General features: G+C 36.8%; 1 protein-coding gene across 3 annotated transcripts in view; it reads left to right on the top strand.

Annotated features, from left to right (window-relative positions):
- SPATA17 (spermatogenesis associated 17) overlaps positions 1-24,711 on the top strand; it is a 332,947-nt gene that overhangs the window by 288,891 nt on the left and 19,345 nt on the right. The window contains exon 11 of one of the 3 annotated variants that reach the window (XM_037823698.1): positions 9,472-9,591. The exons of the other annotated variants lie outside the window; for them this stretch is intronic. The gene's annotated coding sequence lies outside the window, so the exon portion shown is untranslated. Of the gene's footprint in view, positions 1-9,471; positions 9,592-24,711 lie in introns of those variants that run through there. 3 annotated transcript variants of the gene reach the window in all.

Below are 24,711 nucleotides of genomic sequence, written 5' to 3'. Positions count from 1 at the left end.
ATTAACTTGGTGATGGATGCACAGCTGTATGATGGTACCGTGGGCAACTGATTGTGCGCTTGGGGTCTTTTGATAATTGAATGGTATGTGAACAATCTCAATAAAATTTGATAAATAAAAACAAAAATCATGATATATTTATATAATGGTACTCTACTTAGGAATAAACAGTCATGAAGATTTGATACCTAGAACAACATGGATGAATCTCAGAAACATTGTGTTAAACAATGATATAAATGAAACAAATGACACTGTACAGATGAATTTCTATGGATTTCAAGAACAGGCAAAGGTAATATATGATTTTTGACTACTGAGGGCAGAGATTGAGAGGAAGAAGGCATTAAAGAACTTTCTGGGTGATGGAAATGTTCTGTGTCTTAACTGGGGTCATAGTTACAGTGGAAATCGTATTTATAAAAATATCTAATTTTACACTTATGAACTATGCATTTCACTACATGTAAATTTTATATCAATTTTTAAAAGTGATATTTTCAGACAAGTAAAAATATTTTGAAAAAGGCTAACCAGTTCATACTGAACTGTGGTAGACTGTGTAAATAATCATAAGTTCTTCTCGTTTGCCCATTTTTTATTAGATTCTATGTCTTTTTATTGAGTTACAAGATTTATTTATATATTTGGGATGCAAGTACTTTATCAGAAGTATGTACTGCAAATATATTCTTCCAGTCTGTAGCATGTGTTTTCATTTCTCTTAATTTTGTCTTTCAAAGCGCAAACATTTTTTATTTTGATAAAGTTCAGTTTATCATTGTTTCTCTTTTGATCCTATGTAAGAAATCTTGGCCTATCCTATGGTAGCAAAACTTTTCTCCTTTTTTACTGCTAGAAGATTTATAGTTTTAGTTTTTACAATTAAATCTATGACTAATCTTGAAATTAATTTTATGTATGGTGGGAGATAGCGAGTCAAGTTTCATTTTTCTCTGTACTTTTATCCAGTTGTTCCAGCATCATTTGGAGAAGAGACTTTCCATTCCCCACTTAATTACCCTGGGAGCCCTTTGTAAAAACCAATTGACCGGGAGAAACCTAAGATGGTGGTTAGGTGAGATAGGGCAAAAAAACACCTCCATGAAAAATACTAGAGAAAAGCCAGAACACCAGTTCCAGCGATGCACCAGCTGGACAAGGTCTGCTAAATCCACAGGGACTGTGCATTTGGTGAAACAGGGAGTCTGCATTCTGAAATGAGTTAGTGAGCCGGCTGAAAGTCTGCCAGCCACGCTGCAGTGTGGGGAAACCATGGATTGGTGTTTGGAGACAGACTAGTTCTTTAAAAAAAAAAAAACAAAACAAAACCTGGGAGCAGCTGCAGATACGACAGTGAGAAACTCGCAGTGAAGCACGGCAGGAGCGGGCTGTACCAACACCTAGGTGTCTGGCATGTAGGATAGACCTTCCCACACCTGCTGCTGATTGTCTCAGGGCCAGGGGGGTAGAGAGGAGCCAAAAGTAGAAAGAAACCATGCCCCTTGCAGCCATCTCCCCGACAGGTTGGTGACGCCCCTGCCCAGGGCGAGACCCACAGCCCAGAGCTGTGCCAAGAAGCCGAGTGTGATGGAGAGTGTTTCCTGTAGCACCGCACACATGCCACAATATCGGCCATGGACAGTGGCCTTTGGTGCTCCCACAGCTAATTCTCCCAGAGCTGGGAAGGCGGAGCTGTGTGAAAAAGGGGAAATTAACACACCCCATTCAATCATCTTTACAGCAGGCTGGGAACACCCCTGCACAGCTTGGTGGCCCAGGGTTTCCCTGGAGGGCTGGCACACACTTGTGACGTGGCACAACCTTCCCTCAGCAGAGGTCCTGGAAGAGCATGGCTGAGAAGAGGGACCCACTCGGAAATCCCAGGGACCCTATGCCTATACCAATGACTCGTGGGTCAGTGGCAGAGACAATCTGTGGCAAGACTGAAATGAAGGCTTAGACTCTTGCAACAGCCTTAAATCTTCAGGAACACCTGGGAGGTTTGATTATTAAAGCTGCCCTGCCTCCTTAACCACCCAGACACATGCCCCACTTTCAGGGCAGACAGCACCAAAAACACACCCAAACTTAGTGCATCAGTTGAACCCCACAAGAACCAGATCCCCACACACCACAAAGACAAAGTTGGGGAGAACTGACTTGAGGGGAATAGGTGACTCGCGGATGCCATCTGCTGGTTAGTTAGAGAAAGAGTACGCTACAAAGCTGTAGATCTGACAAATTAGATAGTGGTATTTTTTATATCCAGAAAGAATCCCATCAAGTAAAGCAAATGCCAAAAGCCCAAAAACAACAGAAAATCTTAAAGCCTATGATAAAACCAGACGATATGGAGAACCCAAACCCAAACACCCAAATCAAAAGATCAGAAGAGACATAGTACTTGGCGCAATTAATCAAAGAACCAAAGTCAAACAATGAGAGCATGGCACAAGACATAAAGGACATGAAGAAGAGCATGGCACCGGGTATAATAGACATAAAGAAGACCCTGGAAGAGCATAAAGAAGAACTTGCAAGAGTAAATAAAAAAATAGAAGATCTTATGGAAACAAAAGAAACGGCCAAATTAAAAAGACTCTGGATACTCATAATACAAGATTAGAGGAAGTTGAACAATGATTCAGCATCCTCATGGACCACAGAATGGAAAATGAAAGAACAAAAGAAAGAATGGGGAAAAAATCAAAACAATCAAAATGGATCTCAAGGATATGATAGACAAAATAAAACACCCAAATTTAAGACTCATTGGTGTCCCTAAAGGGGAAGAGAAGGGTAAAGGTCTAGAAAGAGTATTCAAAGAACTTGTTGGTAAAAACTTCCCAAACGTTCTACACAATATAAATACACAAAGCATAAATGTCCAGCAAACTCCAAATAGAATAAATCCAAATAAACCCATTCCAAGACATATTCTGATCAGACTGTCAAATACTGAAGAGAAGAAGCAAGTTCTGAAAGCAGCAAGACAAAAGCAATTCACCACATACAAAGGAAACAACATAAGACTTAAGTGGTGAGTACTCAGAGGCCACCATGGAGGTGAGAAGGCAGTGGCATGACATATTTAAAATTCTGAGAGAAAAATTTTCAACCAAAAATACTTTATCCAGCAAAACTCTCCTTCAAATTTGAGGGAGAGCATAAATTTTTCACAGACAAACAAATGATGAGAGATTTTGCTAATGAAAGACCTGCCCTACTTCAGATACTAAAGAGAGCCCTACTGACAGAGAAAGAAAGAAAGGAGAGAGAGATAGAGAGAAATTTAACAGACATATGTAGAACATTACATCCCAGGTCACTGGGACACACATTCTTCTCTAGTGATCACAGATCTTTCTGCAGAATGGACCGTATGCTGAGACATAAAACAAGCCTCAATAAATTAAAAAAAAAAAAAATGGAATTTGTTCAAAGCACATTCTCTGACCACAATGGAATACAAATAGAAGTCAATAACCATCAGAAACTTGGAAAATTCACAAACACCTGGAGGGTAAATATAAGGGGGAGATGAAAACATTCCCGGATAATCAAAAGCTGGGTGACTTCATCACCAGTAGATCAGTCCTATAAGAAATGCTAAAGGGAGTTGAGCAGGCTGAAAGGAAGGGACACTAAACAATTGACTGAATCTACATGAAGAAATAAAGATTTCCAGGAAAGATCACATGCTAAATATAAATACCAATACTACTGTATTTTTTATTTGTTACTCCACTATTTACTTCCTACAGGATCTAAATACATAAACTATAATGATGAATCAGTAGTTTTGGACTCAATTTAAAATATGTAATTTTTGACAAGAACTATATAAAAGTGGGGGAATGGAGGAGTATAGGAACATAGTTTATGTGTCCTATTGAAATTAAGTTGGTATCAAAGAAAAACAAGATTGTTATAGATTTAAGAGGTTAAATTTTAGCCCCATGGTAAACACAAAGAAAATATCAGAAAATATGACCATAGAGATGAAAAGTAGGGTATGGGTTATGAGAAGTGGGGGAAGGGGCAATGGGGAATTAGTACGAAATGAGTGTAGGTTTTCTGTTTGGGGTGCAGGGAAATTTCTAGTAGTGGATGCTGGGAAGGTGATAGCATTGCAACATTCTAAATGTGATTAATCCCACTAATGGAATGCTAGGGAGGGGTTGGAATGGGAAGATTTAGGCTGTATGTATGTTTCCACAATTGAAAAAAAAAAAAAAAGACAGTCTAAATAGATGACAATTAAATGCCAAGGATGATCCTGGATGGGATCTGAGGATGGAGGAGAGGAGGCTCAAAGGGACACATATGGGACATAAGAAAAAAAAAAAAAAAAAAAAAAGGAAATATACAATGTAAGCTTTGTACCAATGATGAATTTCTTGAACTTCTTAGCTACGCTTAATGGGACTGCATAAAAGAATGTTCTTGTTCATGGGAAATGTATATGTGAATTTTATTGTTTGTTCAAGGATGTGTGCAGCTTGCTCTCATATGTTCAGAAGACAGAGCAATAGATGATGGATGATAGGGAGGGAGTGAGAGAAAGAAAGAAATGGTGGTGTGACAGGATGTTAAAGTTGGTAGATCGGGGTATCGGGGTAGGGGGTTCGGGGTATGCTGGAGTTCTGTGTATGGGGTTTGTACTGTTTTTGCAACTGTTCCTAAGTTTGAATTTATTTCAAAATAAAATTTTTAATAAAAGAGGAAAAAAAAAAAAAGAAACCAATGGACCTTATATATAGGAGTCTCTTTCTGGACTCTTCATTTGTAGCATTATTTTATTTATTAATCCTTTCACCAATTCTACACTCATGATTCTTTTTTAGCTTTGTTAAGTCTTCCATTCAAGTAGTGTGAGTCTTGCAAGTATACTTTTCTCTTAAAAGTTGTCTTAGTTATGCTAAGCCCTTGGATTTTCCATATAATTTTTAGGAATAAATTTCCAATTTCCATAAAGTATCCTTTTGGAATTTTGATTGGGATTACATAAAATTGTAGTTAAATTTGAGAATTCTTGGCACTTCAATAATATTAATTCTTCAATCCAGGACTAAGGTATATGTCTTCATTTGTTTACATTTTCTTCAATTTCCTGCATAATATTTTGTAGTTTTCACTATAGAAGGCTTTTGTTAATTCTAATAATAAGTGGGATTTTTTGCTATTATAATTGAAATTGTGTTTTAAATTTAAATTTCCAATCATTTGCTGGTGTTATACAAATATAATTGAGTTTTCTAAATTGACCTTGCATTTTTCAACCTTGTTAAATTCACTTCTTAGTTTTAGTTGTTCCTCAGGATTTTTATATGAACAATCATATAATCTAGAAATGAAGACAGTTTTACTTCTTCCTAGCTTTAGGGCTTTTATTATTTTTCTTGACCTGTTGCACTGACTAGGAATTCTAATACAATGTTGTATAGAAGCAACAAGGGCAGATAAACTTATTTTGTTTCCATTATTAGCAGGAAAGCATTCAAATCTCTATTATGTATGATCTCAACTATTGGTTTTTAATAGTTGCCCTTATTAGATTGATGAAGTTTCCATCTATTCCAAGTTTGCTGAGAGCTTTCATCATGAATGGGTGTTGAATTTTGACAGATTATTTTTTTTTCACCTATGAAGAAGGTCATGCTCTCCCATTTTATTCTCTCAATATGGTGAATTACACTGATATTTTGGATGTTTAACCAAACATTTCTAAGATGAAGGCCACTTGATTGTAATGCATTATCTTTCTCATATATTGCTTGTTTCAATTTGTGAATGTTTTGCTAAGAATTCATATATCTATGTTCATGAGGGACATTGGCTGTAAATTTCTTGTAATGTCTTTGTCAGGTTTTGGTATGGAAGATATACTTGTCACATAAAATAAATTGGGAAGTATTTCTATCTCCTCTAACTTCTGAAAGAGTTGGTATAAGATTGATATTATTTCTTTTATGAATTTTTAATAGAATTCACCAATAAAATAATCTGGCCCTAGAATTTTCTTTGATGAGTTGTATCTTCAGAGAAATTTGTCTGCATTAGTTAGCTTCTGTTGTATAGCAAACTACCCTAAGCTCATTCAGATCATATCTGTTTCATGTAGTATCTCCTGCTTTGGGAGTACAGCCTATACCTCTTAACATGGTTACCTCTAGGCTACTGAGAGCAACAAGAGAGGGCAAGCACATTTGTGGAGTCCCCAACATACAAATGGGCAAAAGACTCAAATAAGCACTCCACCAAAGGGAGTATTCACATGGCCAAAACATGAAAGGCTGCTCAACCACATAGTCATTGGGAAAATGCAGATTAAAAACACAGTGAGATACCAGTACATATTCACTATAACAGTTAACATTTAAAAAGAACAGAAATGCCACATGTGATTACCTCTCACCCATTAAATTGGTAGGAGTATAAATTCATACAACTTTGGAAAACTGCTTGAATATAACCACTAAAATTTATATGCATATTCTGCGACCCATCAATTCTTCTTCTAAATATATATCTAAAGAAAATGTGTACATATGTTCACCAACAGACATGTGCAGGAATTTTCATAGCAGTACTATTTATAATAGTCCAAGGATGGAAACAACCTGAATGTCTCTCAACTGATGAATGGATAAACAAAATGTGGCATATCCATAGGATAGAATATTACTTAACAATAAAAAGGAATAAAATACCTATACATGCTACAACATGGAAAAACTTCAAAAACATTATGCTAAGGAAAGAAGCCAGTCACAAAAGGCCACATATTGAATAACTTCATTTATATGAAAGGTCCAGAATAGACAAATAGGTAGAAACAGAAAATAGATTAGTGGTTGCCTAGGTTTGAGGAGGAAGGGAACAGAAGTGATTGTTGACTGGTATTGATTTCTTTTTGGAGTGATAAAAATGTTCTAAAATTAGATTATAGTATCTTATGGACAACTCTGTAAGTATACTAAAAACCATTACATTGTAAACTTTAAATGAGTGAATTTTATGGTATGTTTGTTGTATCTCAATAGAACTCTTTTTAAAAACATAAGATACTAGTACATACTCATTATAATAGCTAAAATTTAAAAGGAATGGCAGTAGAAAGATATAGCACTACTGTAACCTTCATCTAATAAGTTGACTATAGCCAAAAAAAGTTAATTTACATGTCTTGTGACCCAGAAATGCATATATATATATATGTGTATATATATGTGTGTGTGTGTGTGCGTGTGTGTGTGTGTGTATATATATATATATATATATATATATATATTCACCAAGAGTGAATACAAGAATGGTAGTAGAAGTTATTTGTAACAGCTAAAAATTGGAAACAACCCAAATGTCTACCCAAAATGATAAATATGTCAGGGTATAATCATAAAATAGAATACTTTACAACTACAAAAATTAATTTACTACTACTACACGGAATATCATGGAAGAAACTCGTGTAGTGTTGAGTGAAAGAAGCCAGACACAAAATGCACATCTGTGTGGTTACATTTGTTGAAAGTTAAAAATAGGCAAAACTAATCTCTAGTGACTTGAGAGGAGGCCATAGTGGCTGCCAGGGAACACAAAGGGTCTTCTGGTCAGGGGCTGGTGATGTTCTCCTTCTTGATCTAGGTTACTGTTCCTTTATGTGTCATTTGTGAGAATTCATTGACCTGCATTTTTCTTGAATTGGCACCTTTCTGTGTGTACATTTTACTTCATTTGTCAAGTTGACAAAGCCACAGTGTAAGTGGGGGAGGGTAAACCACAAGAGAAACCCTCCTCAGCCTCGCCCGTGTTTGCCTGTGGGAAAGCAGACCCAAAGACTTCAAACCACCAATTCTTAAAGAGAAACTACAAATGTTTACATGAAATCCTCCCTCCCCTCCCCCCCCCACACACCTTTTTTTTTTGTTCTTGTTGTAGGCAAAGAATTCAATTATAAAAGCATTGTGGAAACCACACAAAGCACATCCAGAGCTGGATTCTTGGGTTGGCAGTTTTGGCAATTGTAATGGCTGTTTCATGTGGCTCTGCCACTTCCTCTATGCTTGATATTGGCAACATTTCTTAACCCTCTAAGTCTCAGTTTTCTCATATTAGAATAATAATACTTTACTCTCAGTTATTTAGAGTGTAGACTGTATGTTAAAATCACTAAGACTGTGCCTCTAATTCAGCAAGCTCTAAGTAAATATAATTGTCATTATTAGTATTTTTATTGCCAGAGTACTCTCAGAGGATAGCAGAAAAGGAAAAAGGGTGACAGCTTGAAGCAAAGACGTATAGCTACAGCTTCCTACACCCATATTTTCCTGTCATGCTTATCTTCCTGCTCTTCCACTAACTTCATTCCTGCCTTAAATCTCTTCTTGCTGAAGCCTTACTAAAGGCTATGGTAGCCACAACCTTCTGTTTAGGATGAAAATTCTGTTGTCCCACGTTGAGTCCCTGAACTTATTTTTCTTATAGAAATATTATTACAATCAGTACTTTATTTCTAAATTTTATTACTATTCTAGAAAAAGTAGGATATGAGTTGAATAGGTTTTTATGGACTACCCTGGGCACAATGCATAATATAGCAATATTTTTAGATTTTATGCATTTGTAATTTCAAACTGTCTAAAAAAGAAAATTTTGTACACAACCTCTCCCTTGGCATGAGACTCCTTGTGCCACAATATTAACACTCACTCTTAACTTCATATACATACAAATGGTGAGGTCTCCTGAAGTGAAAACCTGTAGAAAATCAAAATCTTTATTTTAGCTCCTGTAACTCAAACTTTACAAACACTAGTAAGAAAGAACATTTTATGTTCTAAAACCCATGATTCTATATTATGATAAAATACTACTGGGTTGAAGTAGAAATAAGGGGGGAAAACAGGTTGGACAGAAATAAGTAAACCTTCAAAGTAAATCAGAAACTGAATAATAAATACACATATAATCAAAATTGCTCTACCATATGTTGACTATCTACAATTAATTTGAGGCATTCAAAGTGTATTTGGATGTACTGATCCATCTTGCCCTTTTTACCTGATGACTACAGTAATTAGACATTGTTTGCATGATGTGGTTCATAATTATTCTACTTAATATTTCCAAAACCACGTGAGGTTAGGATTTATTATCCCCATAGTCAGATGAGGAAATTAAGACAGAGTAAGTAACTAAACTGATGTCATGCCATAAATAGCAAAATTGGGATTGGACTGGGGTCTAGTGTGAGCCATCAGCTCAGGCTCTTAGTTGCATTCGTGTGATGCTTCTGGTGCTGGTTGTTACTAGCCCTCCAGAGGCCATGCTTCTTGCCTTGACCTGAAACAACATTCTGGAAACCAACAGTATAATAACTTACTCCTTCATCTTAATGAATAATTCCATTTTGGGCTCAGATAGGGGTGGTGATTGTGATCTCTTTTTTTTGTATTTTTTAAGGTCCAGCAATGTCAGCCCATTTCCTTGTGCCATTATTAGGGAGGAGGAAAGTGAGTTTTTTTCATCGTCATGAATAATTCCATTCTTGCAAGGCAGAGCAAAAGAAAGGCAACAAGAAAGGGAACATGACATCTCATCTGGGGTAAAGAAAATAATGATTTAAAATTGCATGTAATTGTGTATAAGTAAATGTGTGTGTATATATGCATATATAAATATATACGTGTACAAAATAAAAATGTAGAATGTAATGAAAAAATTTGAAGTATTGCAGTAACTAAAATACATAGAAATTCTTTGTTTCTACATCTATACTACCCTTGAGCCATTGGCTTATTCCACCAAAATATCCTCCCATTTCAGAAAAATAAGTGAAAATAAAGAGGGCAATGCAGCATCAAGAAGTGAAAAAAATGAAAATAACATACTGGGAACAAAAACTGATGTCTAACTAGTGCCTCTCCACCTTCATTACTATCCTTCCAAATAAATCTCCCTGCTCCTCTTGAGCTGGCAAATAAAAAATCAACCCACAAGATATATGTGTGTGCTTCTCCTGATGAGCATCACCATCCATCTACAGTACGTCCCACATGCCAGCTTGAAGATGGGCTAGAGGGAGAATTAAGGACTTCAGAAAGTCCACAGCATAATCAAGAAGGCTTTTTTCTTCTGACTACATACCTTTCACTCTGTCTTGTGTGATTTTCTCCCCATCTCCTTCATTCTGTGGCAAAAATGCTGATTGCTGATGGGACAGTTACTGATCGTATACCTAACCTTCCAGGGCAACCAATTAGTTTCAAATATATGACACAAATGCTGCAGGTAAGTTTCAGTTTGGCCAGGACTGTTAGTTCAATTATATTCACATTTGCTCATTAGATTCCTGAATTCTGAGATTTGAGAAGATGATGTCCTATTTTAAATTTGTTTTTTAAAAAGACATTGTCACAGACAGGGATGACATTTCAGTGTAAGTACTAAGCATATTAACTTCTCTGACATAATTGCAGGGAGAGGTTGCTTGTTTTTATCTAAAAACAAGTAACTCTACTCTGGAAGGCGCTGTTTGTCATTATTTGAGGTTTGATGGCTTATGGTAAGATTCCTAAGAAATTATTTATTCTAACTTCCCACACCTGTTGGCATCCTTCCAAAAATATCCATTTCTCCTGCTTGAGCTCTCTTAGGTCTTGGGAATTATTCTCCCTATTAAGGAAATGTGTTCCATTTCAGACTTCTCTAATTATTAAAAAGTTCTTCTTATTATGGAGTCTGTGATTTCCACTTACTGGTGCTTATTTGGAGCTATAAAACAAGTTAATTGCAAGATTTTTTTTTCATATGACTGTCCTTCAAGCATTTGGAAAGGTACCGAGACTCACCTCCGATTTCTTTTTTCTGTGTTAAATATCCTGTTTCCACATTTGGTCCTCTAGTGGTTTCTACCACTACCTTTCCTTTTCAAATATTGCTTATCACAAACCTCATTTCTACTGACCTGAACCCAGCCTCCTTCTCAGAACAGCTCTCCAGACAACCACTATTCCATTTGAGTTGGAATGCAAGTTGAAACCTATTTTCCATCCTTAGCATCCTAGCTTCAATCTATTATAATTCAATGAAGATGAAAATGGGGAATGGACTGAAGCTCTTTAATAATTTGAACATGCTGTAATTTGGATACTGGTCCAAGGTTGATGTCAGTGTTTCCTCTATACTGAATTAAAGAATTATATGGGATGTCAACTGTGCCCTTGATAATGCAGTTTCCACTAAAAAGAGCTGATACTGTGCAGATTAATGAGACCAAAATGCCCATAGTTGGCAAGATATTCCTTGCTAGGTTATTAAGAGAACAAAGCAAAAAAACATGAATGACCAAGTAATATCTGTAAACATGTCAGAACTTTAGTTTGGTTTAGTTTTAGACACAATTAATTAATTCTCATCCATTTTGATTGATGCCCATATATTTCACAGCTTGGATCAAATACCCAGAATCCAGAATATTATGTTTAACACCCATGCATACCTTAAGTTCATGGCAGTTTTCACTTAGGACTGATATTTCTTTTTAAAATACTTATATAAAGATTTTAGAAGAAAAAATTGCTTAGAAGTTTAATCCCCTTTTCCACTCTTTCTGATCTCCTGTCAAAAGGACTGGAGAATGTTCTGTGTTGCATGAGATCATGCACGTCTACTGCCAAACTTTAGAGAGTCCACCCAGGGTACATATTTCTCCATCAGCACCAAGAAACCATTGAAATTCATGGATGAACAATCATTAATATAATTTTGTCACTCTTTCTCTGGGTGCAAGGTTTTGTGAAGGAATTAGGCATACAAATACAATGACAGTCTGAGATAAATCAATATTAAGCTTGCTAGTTTTACTTATTTTTTTAATTGTCAATTTTTCTTCAAACAATAACAGAGCACTCACCTCCTCCCCACTTGACCTATATATTCTCTATATGCTGGTAGCACAGACCACATTAAACATAAAATATCTCTGTTCATGGCTGAAATTCAGTGCAATGTCAGTTTATTCATTTAATTAGAAACACTGAATGATGGCCCAATTGCATTTGCTTAATAAAAATGGAAAAACTACTATTTCAATGAATTCTTTTGGTAGAAATTTTTTTTAAAAATAAACTCCAGGGAGGTGGTTAGGTGGATAAAAGAATGCCTTGATGATGCAATGTGTAAGAACCCCTGATGAAAATTGTTCGATATAGAGAATATTGATGCCATGTTGAATCTTGGTTTAGGAGGGGAGATGATTTTGTCTGAGATATATTTACTTTGAAGCAACTATATGATATTAAGGTGAAAATGTTTTACAGAATATATATTTATGTTTGTAGTTCTGGTGAAAAGTTAGGACCAAAAATATAAATTTAGTCATCATCAGAATGTAGGCTATGATTGAATCAGTGACATGGGAATAGTTCACGAAAGTGGTTACAACTGAACAAGAGAGGCTGGGAATTGAGCATAGGCAAAGAGAATGCAAAGGAAAAAGAGGTGGAGTGATGAGAGAAATATTTTCAACTGTCATGAAAGCCAAAGGAAAAGAGATTTCCAAAGAGGCAGCAGTCATCAGCTTCAAATGCTGCCTACAAAGATGATGTCAAATGGTTAGAGAGTAAAAGTTAAGCTTAATTAATTTTCCTGTATCACTGATTCTTCTAATTACTTCAAGTTACATCAGTAACCAAACTATTCATGCTGTATTTTGTAAGATGCTGCTCTTGAAGGTCACAGTTCATCCAGGACACCATCACTAGGACATAGAATTTGAAATACTGTTCTTGAAAAAATGTGATGGATTGCATCATCCTCTATTCCCTAATCTTTCAGCATCCTTCAGCTACTTAGCTAAGGTTAAGGATGGAGTTCTGGCTACCAAAAGATGTCTGTTTCTGTGTAACACTAACTTGACTGTATGAAAGTAATGTGATGTTTAGATCATTACCACCACATATACTAACATGACGAACTGAGCTAACTACCAAGTCTCTTTATTTAAATTATGTGATACATTGCCTGTTTGATTCAATGCTATTGTATAAACAGGTTATTTCATTCACAGGGATATATGTTTAAGCAAACAGACTATCAGTCCTTATTTTTAACTATTTGTTGCCACCAAAGAGAAGGAAAGAAAAGGTAAATATGTGGAAAGTAATTTCTTCAAGGCGACTATCTGAATAATGTAAACCCTCTGATTGCTATTGATGATGTTGAGCCATCTTGTAAATATTTTGTTCATAAATGAGATAGAAGGCCCACAGGTCTCAACTTTCTTGTTTACCTTCTTGGCTCTTCAGCCTTGCAGTCAACTTCCTGCTCATCATACAGAGATCAGCTAAATTCTCAGAAACAGATGGTGTTCCCTTTACCACCAACTTAATACTTCTCTAGTTCTGCAGTTGGCAAGGCCAGATGGATTGACACCCTGAAAATAAACTTTTCACCAAATTCTTATAAGTAAGAAAACATTTTATTAATATAGACTTCTAGATGTGGAACAATACACAGTGATGATTGATTAGAAAATCTAATTAAAGGCAACAATGTGGAAGAACTGAAGCAGTGGGATCATTTTAAAAATAAATAACATATTTGTATTCCGTACTCTTTGAGTAATAAAACTGAAATGAGAATATATTTCAGAGTGACTGGCTAAATGGCATTGCCTGCTTATGATTTGCATTTAACCTCAGACATCTAAAAATGATTCCAGATAAAGCCAACAAAAAAATAGTAAATAATTTATTAAGTCTCAAAAATGTGCAAAAGTCCATGAGAACTTCTAATTTAAGGGAGAAAATTAGAGCACAACTTAAATTCCTAAATTCCCTTAAGTTCAATGATGTTCTTTCATCAAAAATTCACTTTAAAAAACAAATCTAATAGTGGGTTCAGTGTTGCAAAAACCCTGGGAGTTTAGTGGGGTGTCTCCCCAAAAAGAAATAGAAAGGAAATACGTTGTCCCTACAAATCAAACTGTAAAATCACCAGAGTGCAGAAGAAATATACAAAGCTACAAGCTGGCTCCATCTTAGTCATTCAAGTCAAATTTAAATGTCATTTTATCAGCTAACTCTTCTCTGATCACCAAATCTAACAGCTCTGCCTCTCCAGTCACTATTACTTCAAATTGTTTCATTTTTTTCATAGTTCTGGTTATTCCTTGATAATTTCTAATTCATTTGTTTATTAAATGTCTTATGTCTTTTCCCACTTGAATGCAAGTTCCCTAAGAACCAGGGATTTGTCTGTTTTATCATTAATGGAGACTCAGTACCTCAAACAATATCTGACACAAAGTAGGTACTCATAAATATATTTGTTGACAAAATGAATGAATGAATGAATGAATGTGTGGATAAATACAGAGGCGGTAGATAGCTGCTCAGCCAGGAAGTTGGCCCTGTAATGAGGTTTAATGTATTCATGTATCTGCAAGAATGTCAGTCAGTCACAGAGTAGGTTCCTTAGAACATGGAAGCACAAAGGCAAAAGCTGGTAGTGTCCATCCAAGCACTATCCAGAATGGATGCTTAGTCATTTCACTTCTAGTGCTCTTACTATGAATGGTAGGAAACAGATAGGCTTTGCCTCTGCCCTTAGACCTCTCTCCCTCCTTGTTCCCTCCCTGCATCTCACCCATCCTCCTGTCCTTCTTCCCTTCATGACATGAAACATAAAAAGAGACTTGCCACTTATTGAATGATCTTGGACAAGTTACCTAATCTCACTCTGCTTCAGTTTCTGCAACTAAAAAATAATGATCCCTAGGTATGTTTGGAATATTGAATGGGGAAACACAAGTAAACCACTCAGAATAGTGTCTAGCTGCTGTAGCACATATTAATGCTCAGTAAATGCTAACTATTCATATTATTCTATCTTCCATTCATTTCCACTTCTGACATGTACTAGGAACTTAAATATTTGATTCACTTTAATTGAAGCTATTGGTTTCCAAGGTTGATCACCATTTGGTTTAAAGAATTTTCAATTTTACTTTTCCTTTTATAAATTTATTCTATACTTTCTATCATTTTTCTTCCTTTCAGTTTAAGGATGTGCCATTGATTCAGTTATTGAACATTTGGTGGACAATCCTAACCTACTATATCCATGCTCTTATTTATTTTTACCATAAAAATATCCCTCCACTTTCATCTTTTTTGTACTTCAATGAACAAGGAAGGTTTTTTTAAATCATTGGCTTGGCCTATCTTTTTTCCTGCTATGATGTGTGTGGCAGATAGAATACTATGATAACCCCAAGATTTCCTGCTTCCCTGGTGTCCCACCTTGTATAATCCCCAAGAGTGTTACTTAGATGGATTTTACTCCTGTCACTAGGTTTTGTTGCATGGCAGAATCCAGCCACGTTGTACCAGACTTCTGACCTACAGAACTGAGTATTATTTTAAGTACCTCAACTTGTTATGGCAATAAAAACTGATGCAATGTGTTTCTCTTGGTGACCAAGTCTGTATTGATTATTACTGATGCAGCAAAACGGGGTTATGTACCCCAAAATCTATTAGTGTCTTGAGAGAGAGAGAAAACTAACTGCAATACTGACTTCCCTAATCATAAATAAATTGACTTCAAAGCCACTCACATTTCTTTACATGGCGTTATAGCTACATTTCAACTTATTTCTGGAATTTTAAACACTAAAATACATAATTTGTAATTTCTTGAACAACATGATTATAGCATAACAATATAAAAAGAATACTTTGTTTAGAGATGTAAGTTATGGAATATGCCAAAAATTGTCATTAAGTTGTCCCCAATGAAAAAAGTTATAGCCACACAGAAGAATATCTGATTAAACGAGCTATCAGATTACATTGCAGCTTATAAATAAACAACATACAAAGCCTCTAAGAAGATTTCAAATTAACCCAAGGTCTGGAAGAAGTCATTTAGTTCGCCCTTCTTGGGATATAACTACATGTCAGCCTATTTCTTAAATCTCTAAAGAATGAGATCTTGAAATCTCATTAATAGTCAGGATGTTTGGGGGGATGTGACCTCATCACTCCTACCATTACCTCTTCTTGAAACCTTTATTACTGATGTCAAGGAAATTTGCAGATTTTTTCAAATTTCTAGTCTTTGTCATGTTTAGCCTTTGAAAGGTTGAATTTAGACAGCTTTATTTCACCCTATAGTTATATCAATCCCAGGACCACAACCTCATAGAGGTAAAAGATGGAAAAGGGCAATGAAAAGTCCTTTTGGAGTTTGTCTTGTGAGATGAGAGTGATTAGAAGGAGAAAGGAAATGAGATCATTTTGGCAAAGCTGTTACATGCTCTCTGATATAATTCTTTCCAAAGAGGCTAATAGAATGAAGTCATTTTGGCTTTGGTGTTATGGGTCTGAAGGAGTTTTCTGAATGGGACTCTATAGTAATATACTGATAAATCTCATCTATCATTGAGAGCAGCATTTTCAATAGCAGGCTTGGAGAGGAAAAGAAAAAAGCTATAGATTATATGACTGCTCTATTTCATTGAAAAACAAGCAATTATACAAACCCCAAGCCCTCTGATGTAAGTTACTTTTCAATGACTCATAGAAACCAGAATGTATCAGTGGGGTGTGTTCAGTTTGCTAATGCTGCCGTTATGCAAAATACCAGAAATAGATTGGCTTTTATAAAGGGGGTTATTTGGTTATAAATTTATAGTCTGAAGGCCATGAAAATGTCCAAATTAAGGCATCAACAAGAGTATACCTTCACTGAAGACTGGCCAGTGGCATCCAGGAAAGCTCTGTTAGCTGGGAAGGCATGTGGCTGGTCTGCTGATTCTTTGCTTTGGGGTTCTGGATTCAAAATGGCATTCTCCAAAATGTCCCTGGGCTTGTCTCTTCTATCTTCTCTGGAGCAAACTCTGGGTTAGCATCTCTTAGCTAAGCATCTCCAAATGTCCTTATGTCTGCATCTCCAAGCATCTCTAAGCATCAGCATCAGCAAACATCTGGGCCCGTGTGGCTCTTTTTAAAGGACTCCAGTAAGCTAATCAAGACCCATGCTGAATAGGCAGGGCCACACTTCCATGGAAATAATTCAATCAGAGTTATCACCTACAGTGAGTCACATCACCATGGAAACACTCCAAGTTTCCACCCTACAAGATTGGGTTAAAAGGTCATGGCTCTTTTTGAGGGACACAATATATCCAAACCATCACAGGGTCCAATCAGGATACAAAACTACACAGTAATTTGAACTACTATAACAAATTATTAACTATAACAGAAGATTGGCAAAACAAAGGATTGGCTGGTAAGTACAGGGAACACTAAAGAACATATGAATAGCAGGTATGAGGAGCAGCCACAATGCCTGTGGCTGAGATAGAGCATCCAAGGAGGAGTTCCCACTCTCTAGGACTGAGATCCAAACCCTAATGGAGAGACATCAAGTGGTGGAGAAGTGGCTATGGTTCTGCACCAGTGGAACTTGTGCCAAACTTATCAGGGAGCTTTCACAGGGAGATGTCTCACCAAAGTCACTCTGCTACAAAATGCCCAAGAGGGTTTCTTGGGAAGCTGCCAGCTGCCATGCACTGCAGGAGTCAGGCACTGGAGAAGCTATGGTGCAGGAACTAGGCACTAAGAAAGCTTCACATACTACAAGAACCAGATGTTAAAGAAGCTGCCTACATTATAGCAGAAATCACATGTGCTGTAGAAGTCTGACACTAAAGAGTTCAGAAGCTGGGTTCTGGAAAAGTTGTCCATGTTACAGGAGCTCACCACTGAGCACTGGAACCTGGAAAGAACTCTCCTCCTACTGCCATGTCTCCTCAGTACCCTCCACTGACAAAACCTAACACCATACCAGATGACAAATGGAAAATATTTCAAGGCTCCATATCTTTTTTCTCAGATTAGGCAATGAAGGTAGAATTGGAGCTGAGAGACAATGAATTGATAACTGGCAAAGAAAGTACATCCTCTAATGCAATCCCTGTATTTGGTAAAGTGATTTTATCTGTGAAGATGTTCTCTCTGATGCTTGTAGTATAGGCAGGCCCCTGACTGGCTGCTTGGGAATCTCACCCCCTACTTGAAAATGTTTATGTTTTGATGGTCAATGGATAAAACATTCATTAATAACATGCTTTTGAATCCACTCAACTCTCTACATTCCTGTCTCTTAACACAGACATGCTATTTTTCCCTTGTTGTAATTGTCCCTGAGTGAGCCTAATTTTCTACCACTCTGAGCTATCTTCTTCTGACCAATTATAACCAAGCACTCTAGTATAAGAGGAAGTAGGACAGGCACTATAATACTGCTCTTGTCTTGAATCTCAGAAATGGACAATATTCTGTATTTGACTATCTTTGTTCTACAATGGTGATCAGTGACTTGAGAAGATTTTATACAGAGATTCATGGAGCTGAGCACTGTTGAGATATATTCACTTTGAAAGTTATGGAAAACAATTTTAGAAATTGTTGCATTTAGTGTATACTGTAAATATATATAATTATATCTCATCAATGAAGCTGTTTCACACATATAGGTTTGTCTCTAGAGACCTTTATTTTGTTCATCTAATTGTTTATACACCATCTTTATGTACAGATTTTGGAGAACATTTGATTACAACTTGATCTTCAAGGCCTTTTCTATTCTACCAAACATTTGTACTTTCATGCACTTACTCATTCATACATGCATTGATTCATTCACTATATAAATGTATATTGAACATATAATTATTCCCCGTGGGTGGTTTTAGGGAGAAAGATGGTTGCAAAAATGCATGACACATTTCCAATTGGGAGCAACACTTCAGATCTGGAAGAATACAGACAGTGTAATGTGATGCAGAGGAGGTTATGTAGATGTTTTTAAGACACTGACAATGGTAAATTGAAGGAGATATAAAATCTATAATCTAAGATCCCAATAAATTAAATGAAGCTTCAGAATGTAAGATTAAGAAGATCACAGTAGACTGGAATGTATGCTCCTTAATGAAGGAAGCTTGTATTTGCCATTGATTTCCTAGCTCCTGGCCATGGTAGAATTCCTCTATATGTTTAATGATTGCCCACATGCACTAATGAATCAATGAGTAACCAATTAACTAATATGCCTTAACTATATGTGAAAATGAGTCAGAAGAATTTGTTTGTTACTATTCTGTCTCTAAACAACTGTGCAAACTTGGAAAACTCACTTGTGTTTGAGATCTCCAAGACCATCCTCAGGTTCAGTAATTCACTAGAGGTAATCACCAAACTCAACAAAGCTGTTATGCTCATAGTTACGGTTTATCACAGTGAAAGAATACAGATTAAAATCTGCAATGGAAAAAGGCACATAAGGCAGTATTCAGGAGACATCAGGCACAAACTTCCAGTTGTCCTTTCCCAGTGGAGTTGTGTGGACAGCACTTATTTCTCTCAGAAATAATATGATGTGTCAACACATGCAGAGTATTGCCAACCGGGGGAGCTCACCCGAGCCTTGGTCACATAAGCATGGCCAACCTCTTGCATGTCTGACTTTAGTCTCCACCTCCTCCAGAGTTCAAGCTGATACTGTGTGCCCGAGGATCTCACCATAAATCACATTGTTAGCATAGACTACCTGGCATGGTAAGATACTGAGCAGGTTATTCAAGAGCTTAGAGGTTACCTCCCAGAAGCCAGACAAGGTCCCAACCTTTTCCTTGAAACTATAAGGCATGGACAACCCAGACAAGCTGAGTTAATCCTTCATTGCACATCATTTGACCTTTGTCTGTGCTTAGCTGGCTTCATCTATAAACTGAGGTGATGGGAAGATAGACCAAGAGGATTCCTCACCCTAAAATGCTACAGAAATTTAAATTTTTAATTAAGCAAAAATAGAGTCAGCTTTAAAGACCATTTAATTCATAAACAAATAGTTTAAGAAACAACAGTATATAATGCAAGGACAAATGTTTGACTACTTCTTACATAAGATAATAGTTCTCTTTACTTTTGCATGCAGCTTATAAAGATAAATGGCATTTTTCAAGCCACATCCCTACATCACTTCCTGGCCCTTTCACCTTGCCTAGAATCCTCACCCAAATCTCTGTAAAATGAGTACCTCTCAGGAGACTCAAGACCAGTTCGGGCTAATTGTTGCTGGATAAGTAGGGTTTAGCAGCTGTTAAAATAAGAAGAGAGATGGGTCTATATTACAGCAAGAAGAATTTAGTTTCAAATTAAGGACAATTTGCTAAGCAGAATATGAAAACCTGAACGGTTTATGGAGTCTCCTTATCTAGGAAAAAAAAATATATCAGAAAGCATGATCCTTTGTCTTTCTGGGTTGTTTAAGTTTAGATCTGACCTTACAAAGGATACCTTTTTTGTTGTAAGAACACCCCTAAGCCAAGAAGCTAAACCATGTCCAAAATACACTTAGCAGCTCAGGCTGCAAAAGCAGATTTGAACGTTTTATTGGACAGAGGATATTTATGACACTTCTCATTTCAGTTTAAGCTTCAGCTTGAAGGTGGATTAATTTTGGAGTATTGTACTGGGGTTACTTGGGATGAGAAACGCTAGAACATAGTTATGTTTTGAGCTTGTATTCCAGCTATTTGCTGGAATAGGCTTCTACTCCCAGGCAGCTGAAATGAATTTGACAGCAATATTTGCCATGTATTCAGGAAAAGATGTTTTCTTCTCAAAGAGCACAACAATCAGTACCTAGTTAAGCAGGTAAGTTTTGATTCAGCATTGGGCAATGCAATTAACATCCATTACCTGCTAACTGCTTCCTGCTGTTATTTTCTTCCCTGTTTTATAGAACAGCATCTTCATAAATAACATAGGAGACTCTCCTAGAAAATCATTACTCCTGGAGTAGACCAAGACATTTTATTATTAAAATACATTACGGAAAGTAAGATGTGATGGCCAGTTCACAGTAAATTATTTCTAGAACAATTCCATTAAGAGCTCATTTATTCCCAAGATGAGAGAGAAATGGCACAGAATCTGACCAGGAGATAATTCCTCTTGGTTTAAGTAAATTTAGCATTAAATTCACTAAAATTAAAGTTCAGGGCACAAATACAAATCAGAAAAGATTTGGAGGAAATAATTGTAAATATGTTCTTAATAATTTTCATAATAAGAATAATTTTCATCATAATAATTTTGCAGATGTGTCAGCAATTGCTCAAGATCGTGTATCTAGTTAGTGGTGGAACTAGAACTCAAATCCAGGTCTATCTGATTTCAAAGACCATGATCTTTAAAATACACCACGACTTGCCCCATAGAAAGTTGGAAGTCATGATAGTTTGCTTATCCAGAGGTTAACTAGCCTTGCAAAACAGAAATAATGTTACCTGGAGGCATACATGATAGAATTGTCCAAAAATTCGTTTCACTATACTGAAAAATATCCCTGCCATGCACACCATAGGTGGCAAGCATACTTGAGAAACCAGATTAGGGACAGAAGGTTGCTTGGAGAGTTTGTAGAATCAGACCTGAGTTAGTCCTGCACGGAAGAGGCTTACATGGGCATCTGAAGCTGTCTAGGTCCTCCTCTCTCCCAGTCTTGGAGACTTAGAGCCAACTGTAGCCCTAAGCTCCCCATTTTCAAATTCCAGTGGTTAATTTTGATGGTATCAACTTTATCTTTTAAAAAGTCCCCAACCGTTGTAAGAGTAATACTTATGCATAGTATTGGAAGTAGATTAGTCCACATAGTTCCTGCCCTCCAGAAACTGACAGTTCAGTAAACTGAAAATAAGAAAGAGTAGTGTCTAGAATGGGATGGGAAGAAGCAACCATTATCTTTCAAATGAGAGCCTGGATCTCCTTGGATGACTAGAGATGCATGTGTTGCTGTAAGAAGCTTTGTCTTAACACTGGTCCAAATATCTTTCTCCCACTTTTTTTTAAATTCTCTTTCTCTTTTTATTTAGCATCATTCCTTCACCTAATCTAAATGCACTCACCTTCCAGGTCTAGAGGCACTATATGCTTTTGCTTTCCCTTTTCTTTCTTCTCTAGTCTCTTCTTTTAAGACGATTTTAAGTTAAGTGGAAGAAACAGACTAAAAACAGTTTGAGAAATTTTGCATTATACAGTGAACTTTGTAAAAATATTCTGACCGTTTAGTTGACCTTCTTTTCTAGATTAGAGTATAAGCTTGTTGAATACCATAGACCACACTTTACCCTGTCTTCTTGCCCCCTAAAGTGTCCTGCATGCATAGTGCCATGCATATAGTCTTTTTTCCTTTCTCCAAACTCTGGACTTTAAATGATAGCATTACCAAGTGCAACAGTTGAGTTTTGTTGTTCTTATATTGTTTCCTTATAATTTTCTGAATGTAACTCTCACCTTCTGACCAAGATTTCAAGCTTATCAAAGGTAAGTATTTTTCTAATATTCTTTGAGTACCCCTCATTAGTACTTATTGGGCCCCAGATAAAATTCAGTAAGTACTTCCAGCTTGAGAGGGCAGCACCATGTGATTTTTTCTGGCACCAAACACAGTACCCTTTATATAACAAAACTGAAGAAAAGTTTGTTGTATAATCGTCTTGTAAAAAAAATTTTTTTTTAGTTTAAAAAGTATAATCCAACGAAAGTCAAAAGACTTGAAACTTCACTACAGTAGCACGACAGGAAACGTGAGCTTCCTAATGGAAACATCCCACAGACCAGGACTTCCATCCCCAGCAGAGGTGAGACAACATTTCCAGGCTGTCCATCCATTCACCAGCCCATACCCATCCTGCTGCTCTTTAGAGACCATGTCAGACCTTCTGTCTCATTAGCATTTATGAATATGTATTGTTCATTGCCATCAATATATAACAACAACAGCAAAAAGCCTATTCCAAACAGTATTGACATTAACTCAGGTTCATGATTTCATCCAGACACCTTGCTCTGGGCAGCCAGATGGTAGCCTCCTCTTAAGGTTGGAAAAAAAAAAATTGATGGGCTTTGATTTCCATGTACCTTTTTGCCTGAGAGTCAGTAGAGAGCTTGGCAGAAGATTTCTCCGTGAAGAAAGGATCTGGATAGGAAAAATCAGAACAATATGGCTGTACTTCCTGACATTAGAAGAAGCAGCAGGCCTACAGGATCTAAATATTTAGCATCCACCACAAATGAAAGTTAAATTCTCATATTTAGCATTGAGAACATTTATTAAAGGACCATTTATTGCAAAGGCCTATAGAATGTGAGTGAAATAGATATAATCCCTGATCTTGGAAAATTACTCTCAGAAAGCTTATTTACTGCATTCAATAAATATTTATTAAATGACTACAGAAGCCAAGGATATAGCAGAAGCCAAAACAAATTCCTGATCTCACAGAGCTTACATTTTAGTGGGAGAGAGACAATAAACAACAAGTAGAAGGTATAGTGTGTTAGAGAGTGTTGAACAGCGAGGACGGGTATTTGGAGGAGGGTTGGAACCTGCACAGGGTGGTCAGAGAAGCACTCCCTGAGAATGTGGGTGCTTGGGGCCTGCTATCTAAAACCAGACTGGGTAGATAACGTAGGTAGGAATAGATCAGCACTGAATTTATCTTGTTCGGAGTATGACCAGGGAGAAAGTAAGAACAGGTGGGAATGGAGGGCACTACATCAGACATTGGTAACGTGTGCTAGCATCGGCCAGGGTGTTAGCCAAGGAGCTAGCGTCTGTGTCAGGCAGGCATTTCATTATGATGGTGTCATACCAGAAGTAAAATTGGAGGAGCTCCTCGAAGAAGGGAAGGCTAATGTAATCTGACCACATTGTAGAGTTTCTCCAGAATAATAATTTTCTCAGGACAGAGTGCCCTTTCCATGGAATACATTAGTTGAAACTCCTCAAAAGGCAGTGAGGTAAATGCAGACAAGCCAGACTTGTCCTTCAATGTTCCCATGCAGGAGCCTTGGGGAAACTAAGCAGAACTCCAATTAGACCAGTCCCTTGCTTCCCAGTAGGGGAGAGCAGAACTCAAGAGACAAATGCCAGATCAGCTAAGCCAGAGAAGAATAAATAACATAAACAACTTGTTACACCACATGCCCTCAATTTTCATGCTGCGAAACCTAAAAGGGTCACAAAGTTGTCTCTGCTCTACAGCAAAATATTGTTCTCCATCATCAGCTGGTACCAGCCAGGTGTCACTCTTGTTTCCTATTACTGTGAGGCACATATGGCTGTGTGGCTAGGACCCCACAAATCACCCAGTAAGTTCATTTTTATTAGTAGCTTCTGCTTAATTAATGGATGCACCATGCTCCATCAATCAGCTTCTGTGCATTTGATTACTCCATGCTAATAGACATAGTTCAATAGGTGTAATTCTTGTGCTTTAAGGAAAAAATATCTGTGGTATCCTGCCTCCTTGAGCCAAGGGAGTAATGTCTCACAGTGGAGTGCCACTGTGGAAACTTCTTTCAACATGCAACTCTAACTACAGAGGCAAAAGGAGGTGATGACTTGAGTGCCTCTGCCCTTCAAAAATATGAACTTTGATTCACTGGACCAGCTTCTTGTTAGAGAGAAATTGATTTAAAATATTAATACTAAATACTAAATTGTATACAATAGAGTGAACTATAGTTTTCCATAATTTAGAGAGTACATAATGCAAGATATATGGAATCCCACGAGGCATGATGAGAAAGACAAGATTGAAAGCATTTTTAATAC

The sequence above is a fragment of the Choloepus didactylus genome, chromosome 2 (assembly GCF_015220235.1).
Source record: "Choloepus didactylus isolate mChoDid1 chromosome 2, mChoDid1.pri, whole genome shotgun sequence".
Lineage (NCBI taxonomy): Eukaryota > Metazoa > Chordata > Mammalia > Pilosa > Megalonychidae > Choloepus > Choloepus didactylus.
This window is presented reverse-complemented; position numbering and strand designations above follow the sequence as displayed.